Here is a 12085-nt window from a genome sequence, read left to right on the forward strand (position 1 = left end):
TGGAGGAGAGAAGGGTTCTCCACCAACTTAGAAGAGGATTCTTTACTGTTAGGGCAGTGAGAATCTGGAATTCCCTGCCTGAGGAGGTGGTGATGGCGAACTCAGCCGAGGGGTTCAAGAGAGGCCTGGATGTCTTCCTGGAGCGTAACAATATTGTATCTTACAGTGATTAGGTTCTTTAGAAGGACGTAGATCTGGGGATTTATTCTGATGGAATATTCTGGACGGACACGGGGCTTTATACAGCTTATGAGGGTTGGGGGAGGACGGGATTGTACCTAGAGGAGGGGACCAGGCGGTGTAGTTTGTGACTGTACAGGGTGTGATCTGAGGGCGGACATAGTCCAGCATTCACACAAGCAGGAAGGAGTTTGTTCTCCACATTGATTTCTGTTCCAGGACCCTCACAGCTCTCAGGTGGGATTCACTAGGTTTCGGCATCTTGTCCTTATCTTTTGCATTTGGACTCTACTGTGCATGCTCTGCGGTTCTGCGCTGCGGTTCTGCTCTGCGGTTCTGCTCTGCGGTTCTGCTCTGAGGTTCTGCTCTGCGGTTCTGCTCTGCGGTTCTGCTCTGCGGTCCTGCTCTGCGGTTCTGCTCTGAGGTTCTGCTCTGCGGTCCTGCTCTGTGGTTCTTCTCTGCGGTTCTGCTCTGAGGTTCTGCTCTGCGGTTCTGCTCTGCGGTTCTGCTCTGCGGTCCTGCTCTGCGGTTCTGCTCTGAGGTTCTGCTCTGCGGTTCTGCTCTGCGGTTCTCCTCTGCGGTTCTCCTCTGTGGTCCTGCGCTGCGGTTCTGCTCTGTGGTTGGGCTGTGCGTTTCTTCTCTGCGGTCCTGCTCTGAGGTTCTGCTCTGCGGTTCTGCTCTGTGGTTCTGCTCTGTGGTCCTGCTCTGCGGTTCTGCTCTGTGGTCCTGCTCTGCGGTTCTGCTCTGCGGTTCTGCTCTGTGGTCCTGCTCTGCGGTTCTCCTCTGCGGTCCTGCTCTGCGATTCTTCTCTGCAGTCCTGTTTTGTGGTCCTGCTCTGCGGTCCTGCTCTGCGGTTCTGCTCTGTGGTCCTGCTCTGCGGTTCTCCTCTGCGGTCCTGCTCTGCGGTTCTCCTCTGCGGTTCTCTTCTATGGTCCTGCGCTGCGGTTCTGCTCTGTGGTTGAGCTGTGCGTTTCTTCTCTGCGGTCCTGCTCTGAGGTTCTGATCTGCGGTCCTGCTCTGCGGTCCTGCTCTGAGGTCCTGCTCTGAGGTCCTGCTCTGCGGTTCTCCTCTGTGGTCCTGCTCTGAGGTCCTGCTCTGCGGTTCTCCTCTGTGGTCCTGCTCTGCGGTTCTCCTCTGTGGTCCTGCTCTGTGGTCCTCCTCTGCGGTTCTCCTCTGTGGTCCTGCTCTGCGGTTCTCCTCTGTGGTCCTGCTCTGTGGTCCTCCTCTGCGGTTCTCCTCTGTGGTCCTGCTCTGCGATTCTTCTCTGTGGTCCTGCTCTGCGGTTCTGCTCTGTGGTCCTGCTCTGCGGTTCTGCTCTGCGGTTCTGCTCTGTGGTCCTGCTCTGCGGTTCTCCTCTGCGGTCCTGCTCTGCGGTTCTGCTCTGCGGTCCTGCTCTGCGGTTCTGCTCTGCGGTTCTCCTCTGCAGTTCTCTTCTATGGTCCTGCGCTGCGGTTCTGCTCTGTGGTTGGGCTGTGCGTTTCTTCTCTGCGGTCCTGCTCTGAGGTTCTGATCTGCGGTCCTGCTCTGCGGTCCTGCTCTGCGGTTCTGCTCTGCGGTTCTGCTCTGTGGTCCTGCTCTGCGGTTCTCCTCTGCAGTCCTGTTTTGTGGTCCTGCTCTGCGGTCCTGCTCTGCGGTTCTGCTCTGCGGTCCTGCTCTGCGGTTCTCCTCTGCGGTTCTCTTCTATGGTCCTGCGCTGCGGTTCTGCTCTGTGGTTGGGCTGTGCGTTTCTTCTCTGCGGTCCTGCTCTGAGGTTCTGATCTGCGGTCCTGCTCTGCGGTCCTGCTCTGCGGTTCTGCTCTGCGGTTCTGCTCTGCGGTTCTGCTCTGTGGTCCTGCTCTGCGGTTCTCCTCTGCGGTCCTGCTCTGCGATTCTTCTCTGCAGTCCTGTTTTGTGGTCCTGCTCTGCGGTTCTGCTCTGCGGTCCTGCTCTGCGGTTCTCCTCTGCGGTTCTCTTCTATGGTCCTGCACTGCGGTTCTGCTCTGTGGTTGGGCTGTGCGTTTCTTCTCTGCGGTCCTGCTCTGAGGTTCTGATCTGCGGTCCTGCTCTGCGGTCCTGCTCTGCGGTTCTGCTCTGCGGTCCTGCTCTGCGGTTCTCCTCTGCGGTTCTCTTCTATGGTCCTGCGCTGCGGTTCTGCTCTGTGGTTGGGCTGTGCGTTTCTTCTCTGCGGTCCTGCTCTGAGGTCCTGCTCTGCGGTCCTGCTCTGCGGTCCTGCTCTGAGGTCCTGCTCTGCGGTTCTCCTCTGTGGTCCTGCTCTGAGGTCCTGCTCTGCGGTTCTCCTCTGTGGTCCTGCTCTGTGGTCCTCCTCTGCGGTTCTCCTCTGTGGTTCTCCTCTGCAGTTCTCCTCTGTGGTCCTGCTCTGCGGTTCTGCTCTGCGGTTCTCCTCTGTGGTCCTGCTCTGCGGTTCTGCTCTGTGGTCCTGCTCTGCGTTTCTTCTCTGCGGTTCTGCTCTGCGGTTCTGCTCTGCGGTTCTGCTCTGCGGTTCTCTTCTATGGTTCTGCTCTGCGGTTCTCTTCTATGGTTCTGCTCTGCGGTTCTGCTCTGTGGTCCTGCTCTGCGGTTCTCCTCTGTGGTCCTGCTCTGCGGTTCTGCTCTGTGGTCCTGCTCTGCGGTTCTGCTCTGCGGTTCTGCTCTGTGGTCCTGCTCTGCGGTTCTCCTCTGCGGTCCTGCTCTGCGATTCTTCTCTGCAGTCCTGTTTTGTGGTCCTGCTCTGCGGTCCTGCTCTGCGGTTCTGCTCTGCGGTTCTCCTCTGCGGTTCTCTTCTATGGTCCTGCGCTGCGGTTCTGCTCTGTGGTTCTCCTCTGCGGTCCTGCTCTGTGGTTCTGCTCTGTGGTTCTGCGGTTCTGCTCTGCGGTTCTCCTCTGTGGTTCTGCTCTGCGGTTCTGCGGTTCTGCTCTGTGGTTCTCCTCTGTGGTTCTGCTCTGTGGTTCTGCGGTTCTGCTCTGCGGTTCTCCTCTGTGGTTCTGCTCTGTGGTTCTCCTCTGCGGTTCTCCTCTGTGGTTCTGCTCTGTGGTTCTGCGGTTCTGCTCTGCGGTTCTGCGGTTCGGCTCTGCGGTTCTGCGGTTCTCCTCTGTGGTTCTCCTCTGCGGTTCTCCTCTGTGGTTCTGCTCTGTGGTTCTGCGGTTCTGCTCTGCGGTTCTCCTCTGTGGTTCTGCTCTGTGGTTCTGCGGTTCTGCTCTGCGGTTCTCCTCTGTGGTTCTGCTCTGTGGTTCTCCTCTGTGGTTCTCCTCTGCGGTTCTCCTCTGTGGTTCTCCTCTGTGGTTCTGCTCTGTGGTTCTGCGGTTCTGCTCTGCGGTTCTCCTCTGCGGTTCTGCTCTGTGGTTCTCCTCTGCGGTTCTCCTCTGTGGTTCTGCTCTGTGGTTCTGCGGTTCTGCTCTGCGGTTCTGCGGTTCTGCTCTGCGGTTCTGCGGTTCTCCTCTGTGGTTCTGCTCTGTGGTTCTGCGGTTCTGCTCTGCGGTTCTCCTCTGTGGTTCTGCTCTGCGGTTCTCCTCTGCGGTTCTCCTCTGTGGTTCTCCTCTGCGGTTCTCCTCTGTGGTTCTCCTCTGTGGTTCTGCTCTGTGGTTCTGCGGTTCTGCTCTGCGGTTCTCCTCTGTGGTTCTGCTCTGTGGTTCTCCTCTGCGGTTCTCCTCTGTGGTTCTGCTCTGTGGTTCTGCGGTTCTGCTCTGCGGTTCTGCGGTTCGGCTCTGCGGTTCTGCGGTTCTCCTCTGTGGTTCTCCTCTGCGGTTCTCCTCTGTGGTTCTGCTCTGTGGTTCTGCGGTTCTGCTCTGCGGTTCTCCTCTGTGGTTCTGCTCTGCGGTTCTCCTCTGCGGTTCTCCTCTGTGGTTCTGCTCTGTGGTTCTGCGGTTCTGCGGTTCGGCTCTGTTCTGTTTGCTCTGCAGTTGCGCTCTGCTGTTCCTCCTGCAGCCTCGCTGTGCTCGGAGCCCCCGCAGGGTTATAGGGCCCCATATTCTCAGTAATTCTCAATGTAGGGGGTGGGGCACCTACTAAACTAAGAAAAAGTATCTGCACCCCCTGTACATACAGAGCTGCAATGACATGACCAAAGTCCTCACGCCAGATCACACACAGGAAAAAGTATCTGCCCCCCCCCACATCATGAATCTGATGAGTCACCAAATCCTTGCACCATGTACTGATCTCACAGGAAGTCTTATCCTCCAGTCACCTCCAGAGCTGCACTCACTATTCTGCTGTTACATCGTGTCTTATCCTCCAGTCACCCCCAGAGCTGCACTCACTATTCTGCTGTTACATCATGTCTTATCCTCCAACTCTTTTATTTTACAAAATTATCAAAATTACACTCAGAAACAAACCACAATACATAAACTAAAGAAAACCAACATAGACAGACATAAAATGTGCAAAACATGCGCAAACAACTGAAAGTCCAAATCCTTTCCTTGTCCCCCACTGAGCTCGGCAGCTTAGGGTCCCCCAGCAGGAATCCACTTAAAAGAGAATACAAAGAAACATAAACCCCACTCCCCACTCTCACCCCATTCACCCCCATTCACCCCCATTCACACCTCACCGATTTTACTAGTTTACTATTTACAATTTTACTATTTACAAAAACGAAAATAACCCTTTCCTGGCCCTCCGCCTTGAAAAAAAACAAGAACTCTGCCACTTTGGCCGACAAACCTTACCTCCTATTACACAGCAAAGATTTTTTTTTTTTCTTTTCTCCCCTCTCCCACACATGGCAACAAGTTCGCAGCCTTTTTTTTCCCACCACCTTGCACCGCAGGTCCTACAAGTTTGTAGCCTTGTCACTGCAAAATCTGGTCCACGAAAGTTTATGGCCTTTTGATTCCACACGAAAACTATTTCCAGGGTCCGCAGAGTCTACTTCTCCTGCCCTGCTCCTTTGCTCCTTCATGTTGCTCTTGGCATCCGGACATCCATCCACCACCCCCCATGCACCCCCCTCCCAACCTGACTACACCCCATCCACACATTCTAACTAAAAAAACAAAAAAAACGTGTGTTATATGTTTTTCCTTTTACCAAAGCACAACCAAAAGACATTTTCCAAACCTCTCAATACCATCCCATCTACTTACGCATTAATATACAAACTAAACACAGCATTTACATACCCAAGGCCCAAGTTTGGCACCTGTAAGCCCAATATCCATTATATGTCCTGTTTTTAAAACAAAAAGCTAAGGTGGCATGCACCAGCCCACCACCAGGAAAACGGGGTCCTAGAGGCTCCATCCCTCACTAACACATTGATCCTATCCCTCAAGAACTAAGACTGTCCCTACTTCTGTCCCTAAAAAAGAAACCTGTCCCTATCTGTCCCTACCTGCCCCTACTCTACCTAACTTATCATAACTAACTCTCTATCTGTCCCTCAGTGCCTGTCCCTCCCTGTCCCTATCTGCCCCTACTTCTGTCCCTAACACACCCAGTGAAACTTATGCTATCCCTACCCTCATTCACACGGAGCTAGCTCTCCCTTGAGTGCGTTTTTAAAAGGAGAGGCCTCTCCAAAGCCAAGAGGCCTTCCTCACACCCAACCTTTCGAACTCCAAAGAACGGACCTTCACCAGGTCACCCAAGATGTTTCCTACCACCTCATCCCTTGGGAGGGTTATTTCCGCGTCAAAACTAGGCACCGTGCATTCCAAGTGTGGAACCTAACCGCTGCACTGACTAGGAATAAAGTGCACAGGTCCCGGCCACCCAGGGATCTGAACGCTCCATAGGCCCATTCAGCGTAGGAGAGGGACACCAGCCGCGGCCAACGTATGGAGACACCCACCCTGTTGTAAACCTCTGAATTAAAGGGACAATGAAGCAGGAAGTGCTCCATGCTTTCCAGCACGTCGCCACACTCCTCACGAGGGCAACCCCGGTCATCGGAGTTCCTGCACTTCAAGTTGTCCCTTACATACAGCCTCCCGTGGAAGCAACGCCAGGTCAAGTCCCAAAACTTCATGGGGATCCGCTTAGAATTTAAAAGCCCCAGCTCGACCTCCAGATCCCGGCCTGGGCAATCCTTAAGGACCAGGGGCTTCTGGAAATGGGTCAACAGGACCCTCCTGTCAAGGCACTGCCTCGACATGGTCCTGATTTCCCACATTCCCAGACCCCACCGGCGGATCACCTTCAGAACCGGGGTAGCATAAGCCGGGAGATGCCCATGAGGTGTGCGTAGGTCCTTCACCCGCCCTCCTGTCTCCCCATTCCTGGAAGAAAGGCCAAAGCCAACCCTTGCAGGAGACTACCCACGGAGGAGCCCTCTCTAGCCAGAGGTTGGAGAAGTTAGTCTTAAGAAAGGTGTTTACTAGAAACACCACCGGGTTGACCATACCCAACCCGCCTAGTCTCCTCGTACGGTATGTAACCTCCCTCTTGATTAGGTTAAGCCTATTCCCCCATAGCAATTGGAAGAACAGGCTATAGACCCGCGTCCAGAGAGGTTCCGGCAAGATGCACACACTGCCCAGGTATATCAATAAAGGTAGCAGATAGCCTTTAGCCAGGGCAACCCTTTCCCTCAGGGTTAAAGACCAACCCTTCCATTGGTCCACCTTTTGGGCGGCGATCTTAAGTCTGCCCTCCCAATTTTGCTGGGGGTAGTCCCCGGGGCCAAATTCGATGCCTAGAATTTTGGCGGTGGCCTGGGGCCCTGGAAGGGTGTCCGGGAGATCAAAACTAGGATCTCCCCCTCCCAGCCAGAGACTTTCACACTTATCCCGGTTGATCATGGACCCGGATGCCTCCGAGTAGCGCACTACCTCCGACATGACCCAGTCCGCCTCCCCTCTCGAGGATACGAACAGGGAAACATCATCGGCGTACGCCACCACCCTCAGAGAGGAGCCAGAGCCCGCCCGGTCCATCCCGACTCCCGCCAACGGTCCACGATCTACCCTCCTTAAGAAGGGATCGATCGCGAACACGTATAAAAGCGGGCTCAGCGGACAGCCCTGACGGACCCCAGAACCCACCTCAAAAGGACGACCTGACCAACCGTTAACCAGCGGAAAAGTCTCAGCCCCTTGGTACAAGATCTCTAACCATTTTACAAACCTCCCAGGCAGACCATACCTCAAAAGGACGGACCAGAGGTACTCGTGGTTGACCCGGTCAAAGGCTTTCGCTTGATCTAATGACAGCAAGTACCCCTTCCAGTGACCTGCCCTACCCTGCTCTACTGCCTCTCGGACACCGAGCACAGCACTAAAAGTACTGCGGCCTGGAACAGAGCAATGCTGGGCCCCTGAAAGGAGCCGGGGTGCAAACTTCACCAGCCGATTAAACAGCACCTTGGCCAGAACCTTCCGGTCCGTATCGAGAAGCGCTATGGGACGCCAGTTCTCGATTCGGGACGGATCCTTACCCTTTGACAGAATAATGAGGGCTGACTTCCTCATTGAGCCGGGAAGAGTGCCCGAGGAGAGACACTCATTAAAGACCCCTGTCAAGAGGGGGACCAAGGAGTCCCTAAAAGTCTTATAGAACTCAGATGTTAAGCCATCCGGACCTGGCGATTTCTTGAGCCGAAGCCCATCAATGGCCAGTCTCACTTCCTCTTCCCTGATTTCTTCTGCCAAAACACCAAGAGAGGGGTCACCCCCTGGCTCAGGGACGGCTTCAGCCAGGAAAGCCGACATCCTGTCCTGATCCAGATCCTTCTTTTCCAAGAGGTGTGAGTAGAAGGATCTGACTACCTCCAGGATCCCTGATTTGGATCTGTTCAGGGATCCCGTACTGTCGATCAGTCCTGTCACCATCTTACAATTCACTGACATCTTACTGTTTCTGTAAGGGTCGGGCGAGCGGTACTTCCCGAAGTCCCTCTCAAAAACCAAGGATGTGTGCCTATCATACTGACACCTCTTGAGCAAAGATTTCACTCTGGAGATTTCCTCTCGGTCACCTCCAGTCGAGACAAGCTGCTCAAGTTTCCTCTCCAGAGCCTGGTACAAGCGGTGCCTGTTCAGACTCCTGAGGCTCAAGAGCTGACGGAAGAACCCCGCCACCCGCTTTTTGAAGATCTCCCACCACTCTGACTTACTACTACAGAGATCCAACAGCGGTACCTGGCTCTGAAGAAAATCCTCGAAGGATTGTCTCACCTCCGCTTCTTCCAGCAGGGACGAATTGAGCTTCCACAGCCCTCTTCCCATCCGAGGAGTCTCTGCAACATTCAGAGAAAAGAAAATTAGACAGTGATCGGAGAACTCCCCCTCAACGGCGGACACAGCAGAAAAGATGGCGTCCTCCTTCAAAAAAAACCTGTCTATTCTAGACCTACAGCTACCCCTATGGTAGGTGAAACCTCCGTGACCTGGGGTGTGCCGGATGTGGGCATCCACCAGGCGAGCTTCACTGGCTATGCTATTCAACGCGACGCTATCATAAGCCAGGCGATCTCCGGGACCCCCCCGGTCACGGGACCTCGTAATGGTGTTGAAGTCCCCACCGAAGACCACCTGTCGGCTCGTAAAAAGAAAGGGCTTGATCCTCAGGAAGAGACATTTGCGGTCCCACTTGGACTGCGGGCCGTAGATGTTGATGAGCCGGAGCTCTTGTCCCCTCATGAAGACATCTAGGATCAGGCACCTCCCCATTTCCAACTCAGTAACCCGTCGGCATTCAACTGCTGCAGTCTTAAAAAGGACTGCCACCCCGCTATACGGCTCGGCCGCAAGAGACCAGTATGAGGGCCCGCACCTCCACTCCCTCCGTGCTTTATAGATGGCCCCCATGTCAGTTAGTCTGGTCTCTTGCAAGAATAAAATTTCTGCCTCAATCCGGGAGAAAAAATCAAAGGCCGTGAAGCGAGCCGCATCTGACTTAATGCTGGCGACATTAATAGACGCCAGCGTCAACGGGGCGAGTTCAGCCATCATGGGTGATCGAGTTGGATGGCCAATTTCTTCCCTACCCCGCTATTACCTCCTCCTGGGGAGGGGTCAGACACCTTCCTTTTCAGGGAAGCTCCCGACGTGTCCATCCCACCCCCCCCGGTGTCCTCGCCCCCGGGTTCCAGATCTGTCCCCCCCTCAGGAGGAGCAATGCCCCCTGAGGGACGGACTCCGCCATCCCCTGAAGGACCCTCCGGTGTTGCCCCCGGCCCAGTACCCTCGTCTTGCGGTTCATCATCTGAACCCCCGAGGGCGCTGAACCGGTTGGAGAGTCTGATCAGAGGGGGGTCAGCGGGCCCTTCCGTATGCACCCTTGTGGTCGGGGGCGGGGGGGACTTTGAAGGCTTGTCAGCCTTCCTCCCCACCGCTTTGCGCTTGGCACGCCTGGTTTTGCCACCTGGTGCTGTAGGCTGCTCTTGGACATCCTCATCAACACTTTCATACTGAGAGGAATTGTCCGAGTCAGCCGCTTTCTCCTCTCTCTCCATCCTCCTGATCTCCTCACTCACCGCACTCTCCCCCAGGGCCTCAGAGGCTTTGGCCACGGGCCTGGAGGGAGGAGCAGGCATCACCCCGGTTGCCCGAGGCTCCACCTGTCCCTTACCTCCCTGGCGCTTTTCCTGCCTCCGCTGGTACGCGGGGCCCCTTGCAGCATTGCCCTTCCTCACTGGCCCCTCAGCCCTTCCCCCTTCGCCACCACCTGCCACAGCAGAAGCAGCGCCACCGGGGGTTGCCCCCCCGCGGTCTCCCCCCACCGGGCCTGTGGCGGCATTAGAGAAAGAGCGAGGGCAGCGGCTGAGAGGGTGACCCAGGTCACCACACAGGTGGCACCGAATGTCTTTGCACAAGGCAGCCAGGTGACCTACCCCACCACACAACGCGCACTTCTGCACCTTGCAGTTGGCGCTGAAGTGAGTGGGGTCGCCGCACTTGTGGCAGACCTTCGGTTGCCCCTGGTAGAAGACCAGGATCCTGTCCCTTCCCAGGAACGCCGAGGAAGGGATGTGGGTGACCGTGCCGCCGGAAACCTTCAATTTGACCATGAAGGTCCAGCACCCCGACCAGATGCCAAACTCGTCCCTGTTCTTTTTTGGGACCTCGGTGACCTCCCTGTAACGGGAAAGCCACGTCATGATGTCCACGCCTGCGAGTGACTCGTTACATGTAACCATGGTCACTCGCTTGACGGAATTTTGGCGAGACACCGCTTGAGCCACGAAGTCTCGCCATCCGGGCTCTTCTCGCACCAGCTCGTAGTTTGACCAGAAGAGCTCAAGCCCCTCTGGCCGCACGAAGCTGACGTCGAAGAAGCGGGACGCCGAAGGGTGTATCAGGGCAAAGATGTCATTCGCCCCGAAGCCCATCTTAAGGAGGAGCTCCACCACCTTGCTCCTAGGTGGACAAGCTTCACTGCCCCCCCACCTAAGACGGACCACATTCCTTCTTGGCGGCCCCTGCCCGGCTGTGGGGAGAGACCAAACAGTCCCTCCCTCCCTTTGATTTTGGAAGGCTGCTAGGCCATGTCTCTCTATCCAGAAAGACAGGTCCACTGTCCTCCCCTCTACCATGATCGATCTTTCTCCCCTTTGGAGGGCCTCCAGGAAACGGCGGTGCAAACCGCCGTCCCCGGAGCCCGGAGGCGAGGAGACCCCCCCGGAACCACCCCGACCCCCAGCCGCGACCCCCGCATAATTACGTTGGGGCCTCGCGGATGGGGGGGCAGACGGGCCAGCCCTCCCACCACTACCACCACTTGTGCCAGCACCCTCATTCACTCTCCCGTTCACTCTTTTATTATTTCCACTCGCTCCGGCACTCACTCCAGCATTTACTGCCACATTCACACTCGCACTCACTCCCTCATCCATATCGCTCACATCACCATTTATGTCCTCAAACAGCTCTTCAAAAATATCTCCTATCTCACTCCCACTCTCACTTCCAGATAGACCACTATTTACATTAGCAGACTTGGTGTTGCAGTACCCCTGCCTGCCTGCTGGGGGCCCTGACTGGCCAGTGCTCTGCTCCTTGGAGCTGCTGGCACTGCTCCAACTCTTGTCCAGGAGTGCCGCTGCCCCTTTAAATACCTCCGAGCAGAGCGCACTCAGTACGCCCTGCCCGAGCCTGGGAGCAGCAGCAGCTCCTGGGTTCTCTGGCTCCACTTTTTTTTCTTTTTGCGGTGTCTTTGCACTGAGGACAGGGACGGCCACTGCCACCGCACCCTGCCCTCTGCTGTTCGCCCCCGCCGGCTTCCCAAGGAGCGCCAGAGCCCCCGCACCACCAGATGGAGGTAAGCGGGCTGGGGACCCCGACAACTCCCTACCGACTTTTGGGGGCACTATGCTGCTTGAGGGGGTAGGCGGGACAGGAGGCAGTGGGCCCGCCAAGGCCACGCCCCCCCGCCGGCCGCAGCCACCCCGGGCAGAGCAGTGACCCCTTGCGAGGCCACGCCCTCCCCAGGTGACGCGGGCACAGCGGGCGGGACAGCGGCCGAGGAGGACACCCCCCCCGCATGCCGCAGCCTTTGCAGGCTGGGCAACACTCGGGGAGGCCACGCCCCCCTCACGGACTGTCACTGCGCCCCTGAACCCACCACTTGATGTTGGCAGGGCTGGCCACTCCCCCTCGTCGCCCAGCGGCGGCGGTGCCCCCAGCACGGACCCTTTTTGGGTCTACGCGCCGGGGACCCCGCTCTTGCCACGGGCGCCGTCAGAGGAGCTACCAGCCCCTTGCATTTTTTTAGCTGCTGCTTCACAGCAGCCTCCACGCCCTTTCTAGGTCTCTGGACCCCCATAAGTGGACCAGACTTAACGGACCCGTGCGTGGGGGATCCAGAGACCCCAGCACTCACCGCCGGAGGTGCGGTCCTGGCTGTACCCGTGCTGAGCGCCAGGCCAGCCCCCCCTGCCACCGGGGACTGAGCCCGGACAGCACTACTGCCAATACCGCCAGCGGCTGTTACACCACTGGCACCAGCACCGACCTCCATGTCGCTGCCTGAACCCTCACCGCCA

The 12085-nt window shown here is 56.8% G+C and overlaps 1 protein-coding gene across 1 annotated transcript in view; it reads left to right on the plus strand.

Annotated features, from left to right (window-relative positions):
• The first annotated feature begins 280 nt into the window (after positions 1–280).
• The window catches only part of MGST1 (microsomal glutathione S-transferase 1), an 88892-nt gene continuing 77087 nt past the window's right edge, over positions 281–12085 (plus strand). Inside the window, exon 1 of the mRNA XM_073564621.1 lies at positions 281–417. The gene's annotated coding sequence lies outside the window, so the exon portion shown is untranslated. The remainder of the gene's footprint in view (positions 418–12085) is intronic.

The sequence above is a fragment of the Dendrobates tinctorius genome, unplaced genomic scaffold (genome assembly GCF_039654945.1).
Source record: "Dendrobates tinctorius isolate UK_male_01 unplaced genomic scaffold, ASM3965494v1 ptg000464l, whole genome shotgun sequence".
In the NCBI taxonomy this organism is placed as follows: domain Eukaryota; kingdom Metazoa; phylum Chordata; class Amphibia; order Anura; family Dendrobatidae; genus Dendrobates; species Dendrobates tinctorius.